At 43.9% G+C, this 8,391-nt stretch overlaps 1 pseudogene; it reads right to left on the reverse strand.

The window, feature by feature from the left end:
- Positions 1-799: 799 nt before the first annotated feature.
- Positions 800-7,839, reverse strand: LOC144753599 (uncharacterized; annotated as a pseudogene).
- Between the last annotated feature and the right edge of the window lie 552 nt (positions 7,840-8,391).

Genomic DNA, 8,391 nt, shown 5'->3' on the forward strand with positions numbered 1-8,391 from the left:
AATTGGCTGTGTTGCATAACAGGGAGAGAGCAGGAAAGTGTCATGTCTATTCCTCTCCCTAGCACCACTGCACCATTAGACAGCCGAGAGCCATGCACACACATTTTCAATATAATGCAATGTTTTCTGCGAGAGTCCACGCTGGGTTTTGTACTGGAAGGGTACCCTTACGTTACCAAAAAAATCCTATGTCTAGACAAACGTGAAACTTTTCCCATTTCGGATGAGTGTTGTACCGAATACCAATTTGCTCTGGTTTGCAAATCCTGAAAAGGATTTTGACTCAGGTCTGCATTATAAAACTTAAGCAAACCAAACACAAAACTTCTATAAATCTGGTCCTAATAATCAGATTCATTTTCTCCTGCTTTGGATAGATTACTTTTTAAACTCTACAGGGAGAGGTAGACATCTGTATAACATAAATCTGAGAAATAATATTCTTGGCTTTGTTTAAGCTGCAGCAATACCACAAGCACCTTCACACAAAAGAAGTTATCTGCAACAATATTATACTTTGCATTCAGATAAGCTTAACACTGAGACTTGCCTAATTTTGAGGTAGAGAGCATTATCTGAAGCTGTTTGACATGGTGACCAGTGAGAAAAGACTAAACAAAACAGTGGTTAAAGGAAAATGATCAAAATGGATGTGTCAACATGTAATTTTATTTCTCTAAAGCACATATTTGACCCCATAGATGCCAGGATACCAAACAAGAGAAAAAGTCCAGGAAAAAAAAGTCCAGGAAAAAATGGAAGGAAAAAAGGCCAGACTACTGCAACAAGCACAAATGGCTTAACGAAAACCAGCAACTTCGTTGTTTGATTCTAGATTCAGAGTTTTCCTTAATCCTCTTCTACCATTGCAAATCTTTATAGCCTTCTCATACTTCTGTTGTCCAGTGGTGGCCAGCCAGTGGCACTGCGGACAGACTTCGAGAACTCTGGAAAAACAAAATAACATACATCAGTATCATGTTACCACCACTATTTTTGGTTTTTAATAGGGCTGGGCTGCCTTTAAAAAGTTCCAATTCCATTATTTCATATAGTGTGCCAGATGATATATGGTTAGTGTTACAAGGGTTCATAAGTGTAATAATAAGGGCACTTAATCAAAGAGGCACAGGTGAGAGTAAGGCATTGGTGAAAAGGGGGGCAGAAATTGAAGACAGAAAAAATCCTTTTATGAACTTAAAAGTGAAGCAGCAAGTTGTGGATTCAGGAAATATGTTGTAGTTTCAGGAAGAGGACAGAAATGTCCACCTTCAACAAAGGTCTTAATATTTGTGCAATGAGACCCCAGATGATAAAAAGTTGGGTCCCCTCCAAAAGTTCATATAACACTTAGGGCAGTAAGAGTGGGCATGGCTAAGAGCAGGGGTACTTTTCTGTAGCTCGAAATCTGCACTAAATGTGATAATTCTAAAAGAGCAAACGTGACTGACAACAGAAATTGAACACAAAGCACCACCTCATAACTGGTGTTTAGCCCCTGGTTCCTAATGACAGTTCTAGCCCAAAGTAGCAGTCTGTCTTCTTTGCCTCTGACCCCCTTTTGAAATGCTGGGGTACTTGGAAGAAAGACTGTACCAATGTAGAGGCATTGAAACAAACATATGCCATAGTCATGTTCACTAGACGCTGTCACGCTTCCGCTGCAAACAAAGAAATCCGTGCCAGATTTCTTTACGAAACCATCATGGAGGCAACCACGGTGAGTCTGAACTCTACTTGCAATATTCATATTTTGAAAACAGTCTAAGAAACTAGCATAGTGACCAGAAATCAAAATATGAGTTTACAACCAAGTTCTAGGAACAGGACCAACTGATTTAATTATTAGGAGAGTTGATCAGGTCCAAATAAAAGCTGCGAGCACAGTATTTTATAAGTTCAGTTTGCTATCACCCATTCATCCAGTTGGAGCCCCTCTACTGGACCTACAGATTTAGAAATGAAATCCCAACACAAGGCTTTGCGCCAGATTTGCATGCCATTTGTAGCACAAACTGGTAATAAATGACAAGCCGCCCCCACTGCTCTTCTTGCTCATTTACAGACAGCTGTTAAGTAATGATGGAGTCATCGTACAATTATATGATACAAGACCACATATGCAAACATAACTTAACACAATGTATAATAATGCATTTTTACAATCCAAGATCGACTGAATGTTAATTTGAACATCTGTAATATCTTACCAAATAATGCATCAACCTTCTCATCAAGGACAGCAGTTACAGCATGAGCGTTTGTTACACCTTGTTGGACTTGGCCCTTCTGGCAGGTTCACCCCTAATCTTTTTGCTTTTAGTATGTGATCTGTGGTAGTGATTCTTGGTCTCTGCGCACTTTTTCCCTGTGTCCCAGAGTAAAGTGCGTGCGTGTAGTGAGGCTGGCCTGCCCTCCCATAGGAGTGCATGGGGAATGTGTGTGTCCATGTTAATTCCTGATGTGTGAGGAGTGCAGGCTCGAGTTTGGTATGTGCGAACTCGTGAGATTGAATGCTGCGCAATGAGATATGCGGCTTGTATGTGTCTAGTGTGGAAGTGCCACTTCTAGACATTGGTGTGTGTGTGTGCAGTGAGTGTACTGGCGTGTGATTGGCTGGAGCCTGGCTCCAAGAGTCTGGATGGGTCTGCCCGGTGGTGAATGGAGAGATTAGCATGAGTGATGTGAGGGAGGAGTGCACCTGGGTCCTGAATAGGGCTGGGCTTTCCCCACACAATGCTGGCTCCGCCCCCTGTGGTGCGTCTAATGACGCTAGCATGCCTGGTGAATGGAAAGGGTGGCTGGGGAAAACAAAGTACTCCAAAACCAGCTGCGACTGGTTTCTCGCTCACCCTGCACCTACAAACAAAGGATTTACCTGTATAAAAAGGGGCTGTGTCCCCATGAATGTTGTTCTCTTCCAGGATCCTTTTGCTGAGGGGGGGGCTGCTGCTGCTGGGCGCCAGGAGGACCGCCACTGGTGACTGCCTCCCTGCCTGGAGGCCCAGTGAGTTGGCTCTGGGCCCAGCCTTGCCCCCCTGCCTGCCTAAAAGAACTTTGCTGGACTTTATTTTCCTCTAAGCGCCTGGGAGTGCTTTCGATTGCCTTTAGCGCTTGGGAGCGCTTTATTTTACTTACAGCGCTTGAGAGCGCTTTTTCTTGCCCTTCAGCGCTTGGGAGCGCGTTTAATGCCCTCTGGTGCCTGAAAGCGCCTTCTTTGCTTTGGCCGGTGCCCACCCGGCATTTTTCACCCCGCATCTTGCCCGTGAAATCACCGCCGCAGCACCGGGGCCGAGAGAGTGCAGCCGCTGACATCACCCAGGGAGCAGCGCTGCCATTGGTTAAGGCCGCGGGAGGCTCGCCAGGCGACCCGCGCTGCTATTGGCCGACAGCAGAGGAGAGGAGAACCGGCGTAGAGGCAGGCGGGGCTCCAGTGCGGAAGGAGAGCCCTGCATGCTGCTGGACCCGGCCGGTGCCTTCCCCCCCGCAGTGACCGGAGCGCTGCAGACAGCCGGTGAGTGACAAGAAGGAGAGGGGGGCGTCAGGGCACATTGCCGGTGCCCGCCCCTCCGCTCCAGTGCGAGTGCCGTCTGGCTGAGAGGCCGTGGGGCCTCATTTGTTGCCGAGTCCCCCGAGAGGGACTCCACCGACCAGGCCTAATTGTTGACGAGCCCGAGAGGCTCGTGGGGGGCATAAATTGTCCACGGGCCCCCGTGGCTCTTGAAGGCCACATTTGTTTCGAGTCCCCCGAGAGGGACTCCGACGTAGAAGGGGCCATTTGTTCTCCAAGCCCGGAGAGGCTCCAAGCGGCCCAGTTGTTGGCGAGTCCGAGGGGCTCCGGGGGCACAGTTGATTGAGAGCCCACGAGGCTCGTGGGGGCATTTGATTGTGAGAGCCGCGAAGGCTCCCCGGAGCATTGGTAATTCGGAGCCCCGAGGCTCCAAGGCCCCACAGTTGTTTTAGAGCCCAGAGAGGCTCACAGCCCATATTTGTTTTACGAGCCCAGAGAGGCTCTTGAGTGCCAGTTTGTTTGTTTAACCCGCATTGTTGCTTGAGCCCACGAGGCTCCACCCGGGGCATAGTTGTTGCTAGAGCCACGAGGCTCCCACGTTGTGATTGGCCCCATCATTATCTTCACAGCTGCCCAGCACTTAGTGGGAAGCTGCCACGTTTAGGCCCCCCTGACTTTGGGACACAGGGCGTCCTAGCCCTAGAGAGGCCAGTTGGCCCAGGGACTGCCACAGGTGGTGGCTCATGTGAGTTTTGCGCAATTGTGATCTTTCCCTGCACCTCTGAATGTGTTTTGATGCGTCATGTGCCTTGTTCTTACACCACTGAATGTATGTCATGCATCATGTGTTTTCCTTCCCTACACCTCTGAATGTGTTGTGATGCATCATGTGTAATGTGCTTATACCCCTACAGGTATTGTGATACTTAGGTGGTTGTTCTTGCTAGTACAGGTGTTGCTAGTGAGGTCCTGGTTCCCTGCGTAGTATTTTCCTAAAGTGTTTAGGGTTGCGTAGGTGGTACTCGCCTATTCCCAGTGGTTACTGGTTGTGTGCTACATGTGTTATTTTATGCTACAGTAATTTTATATTCTATGTGATATTCTAAGTGAGTTCTAAACGTGCTGATTCCTGACAGTGGTCCATGTGGCCCTGTCCTGTACACCTATCCCCTGTAAATTCTGCCCGTGCCCACGGCACCTTGTAAAGTATATGTTTTTTATCTAATGTTTGTGGTATAATACAAAGACTATTTTTTATATATACCCTTGTGTGGAGTTTCCTTTGTGGTGGGCCTTGGGTGTTGTTGCTGGGTGCGCGCGCAAACGCTTTACACATCGCCTCCGAGATAAGCCTGACTGCTCGTGTCAAGCTACCAAGGTGGAGAGCAGAGGTTATCTTGGCGGGTAACTTCCTTGCCCTGACTTAGGAATGGTGGTTTCTGACTGACTTTGGCGCAAGATGCGAGGGTTCTGCCGCTACCACCCAACATAGCGCGGGGACACGCCGTTGAGCGTAACCAGGCGCTTTATAAACCTGCCTATTATTATTAATATTATTATTATTAAGCCCTGGCCAGCCAGGGATCCCATTTCTAACACACCTTTTGCATATGCAAGTTCTTTTGCAGAAAAAAGTATTTTGCTTATACCATTGGGAGGAAAACCTTCACGGTCTCAAGCTGCCTTGGCTTCTTCCAAGAGTTTGTGCAATTTTTTCTTTGGAACAAGAATATCTCTGAACCGTGAAGGATCATTTGAGTCCTTCACCAACTGCTGTATTTCAGTCTGCATTATAACACAACTATTAACTATTTGCCATCAAGTGAGGTTAGATACTAAATAATATATACAGGAAGAGAGTGCTTTTTTTATTTTGATTTGACATCTATACATGGTTAACAATGTAATATTTGCTAGGTTAGCTCCAGGAGTATAAAGCAGCCATATTTAAAAACATTGCATGCAGAAAGATTTTGAAGTCCTCGTGCAGGAAATCTACAAGGCTTGTCCTATATAAACTTTAACTGTACTAAAAGAGTGGCAAAGATAGCATGTACCTGTTGTACTGTGAACGGTCGACTGCATATATTTTATGCTGCTGTATCTGTTAAGTTCCTTGAATTGGTCAAAGCACACAGCACAGCTTGCAAATGCTGTGTAGCCAACTCCCTATTGCAAGTGCCTTGCAACTGTGCTATAATGAAATAAATACAGTTGTTATAGGTAGCAGATAATAAATACAATATACACATAACAAGCATACTTTTTGGCGATGCATGTGTTTGGGTGGAAAAATGAATTATTAATGGGAATTTGTTGAGGTTTACGTGGAAAGTGGAATATCAAGCACGCACATATTCAGTGTTGGAATTTCGGCTTGTAACCCTTCACACTCCTTATTCAGACAGGAACCAGGGCCAACAGAATAGCTTTCATTTTGATTAATTATGGACAAGGAGTTATATACCATTTCCTTAGAGAGAAAGCAAATCATAATTAGGTCATACAAGTGGAAATGCAAGTTCCTATTTAACTTAAAAAAATAATAAAACATTACCCCAGTGTTGAATGATGGACTTTCCCCCATCATCAAGTGAAATGATTCTTCATTGCCCTGAGGGGTAAGAAAAGAAAAGCAACCATTAGGCCATCATTTATACTGATCATGTCAAACAGTTTTCCATTTGTTTATTCAACTTTTTAATAGGTAGGTATATGTGCCTTATTGTTGAGGAAATGAATGCACCATATTAATTCTATGTTTTAATAAGTATCAAGGCTTTTCCCAGAGATAACAGGTAGAAGTTATGTGGTTTTGGCAGCAAAAGGCATGATATGTTCTCCAAGGGAAAAAGGCTGGCATACAGGCATACCAATATGCAAATGTATGTAATGGCAGCACTCAATTAGCTCTGCTTACATTAAGGTCACAGCTTTCATTGCTTGCAAATGGGTCATCATGGCAAAGGGTATGGTTCACATCCACAGCTATTGCTGCAGATGGAAAGTCACTGTGTGACTGCGAGCCGTGAGCCTCAAAACCTTGTGTTGCCAAAATATGTGTTGCCAAGTGTACCTTTATTTTGGGATCTTGTGTGCAGGGTCTAGTAGGTTTTACTCCATTGCTCTAAACAGCCAGCTCTTGTGAAGGAAATAGTTTTTGGGGGTATTAACAGGTGAGGTGGTGAAAGGGTGGCAGGTTTTTGTCCTTTATATTTAGATTTAAGTGGGAACTCCAAGACAAGTTCATTTTCACGTTCTACTGCATCATACTAACTTGTAGATTTTGGATGAAGGACACTAGCCATCTCTGCTAAAAGGGCCAGGTTTTCAAGTTTCTGCAAATTCATTCGCGAACTTGCATCACCAGGCCGAGAAGATGTGCTCTCTGCATCAGCCTGGTTTGCAACTCTTATATATAACCTGTCCACTCTGCTTGGCTTTTTGTCCTTGCATCTTTTCTCGGCAATTTCTTCCTCTTTGAGTTCACGTTAACACTCTCTTAAGTCCTCCAGCGCTTCCCTGATTGCCACAGTCCATTATCAACTGCTTTTCTTCCTGTGTCCTTTGAAGTAACACTTGCTTTAGACCCTCCGTTGTGCCAGGATAGCTTGCAAGTAAGTCTTCAAAAGTATTTTGAATCATAAAACACTGTTTCTTCACTAAAACAAATTAAAAAATATATATTTATATATAAACTTCAAAACAGGGATAAAAACACATTGATTACTTGCAATATATCTTCATGCGCTAGCCAGAATACATAAATAAACAGATATTTATATTAAAGGACAAATGTACAATCTATCCATAACAAAGTCAGTTTTCCTTAATAGACAGTACACCTCATAAGCCTGAAATTAAACCTCCTGAAAAAAGTTGCATAAATATAATAGTTTATCCACAAATGGCTGCCTTATAGTAGTGCCACAAGCTAAACATTTTAGCCCTTTTCATAAGTGTTACATTTGTTTCTGGAGAGCAATGCAAGGCCTATGTGAGACATGCATGTTCATTTTTAGTGACCATTATTGGATTCATTTGTTGCCAAATGTAGATTTTACTGAATCATGTTGCTCATTTGTACCATCATCCTGCAGTTGCAAACTTAATATAAAGGTTTACTTATTGTGCTTACCAGATGATTGGAAAAGAATCATAGCTTTAAAATCTCTCTCTTCGGTAATTGGCCAACCAGTTTCATCTATATTTTTGACCAGCCATTTACAAAGAACTTTACTGGGATTGTCTAAAAGCAGAAAGTCTCCATCTTTTCCAACACACACAGAACAATCGCAAATGAAAAATAGGAAGTTGAATGAAACCATGATTATGTCCTGTTAGATATAAAAAAATACAAAGCATATCAAACTGATTCACAGTATATTTAATTGGAGAAAAGCATCACAAAAAGTACACTGACCTGGTGCAATTTATATCTAATATGCGTGGATTCTGGACTACAAAGAAGTGCTTAGGCATCCACTGAAGGCCATTAAGGAAATACATAATCATCCAGTATCTGCTTAAGGAAATATAATTCATAAAATATACTGGTAGGTGGATCCCTATGGAACTGCAATAATCTGACTCATTGCCAGCATGCAGAAAGCAATGAAATTGGCGTTGCTTGGTAGGGCAATACAGCTGTGCACACCATAAACCATGCCCCATCTCATCCATTCCATCACATGCTTCTAAGGGTAGAAAGTGACCACTGTGAGCCCCGTAGGACTACGGGAAAAGACTTCTGATGCAGCTTGCTGGGGGAAAAAAGCTGGAGTGGGGCCTTCTTGGAAAAAAAGGGAATGAAAGGCATTTGGGGCAAGGGAGCTCCCATATATCTGCACCATGTGCAAACCACATGCACCTCAAGGCAA

Source organism: Lissotriton helveticus, chromosome 5_1 (genome assembly GCF_964261635.1).
Source record: "Lissotriton helveticus chromosome 5_1, aLisHel1.1, whole genome shotgun sequence".
Lineage (NCBI taxonomy): Eukaryota > Metazoa > Chordata > Amphibia > Caudata > Salamandridae > Lissotriton > Lissotriton helveticus.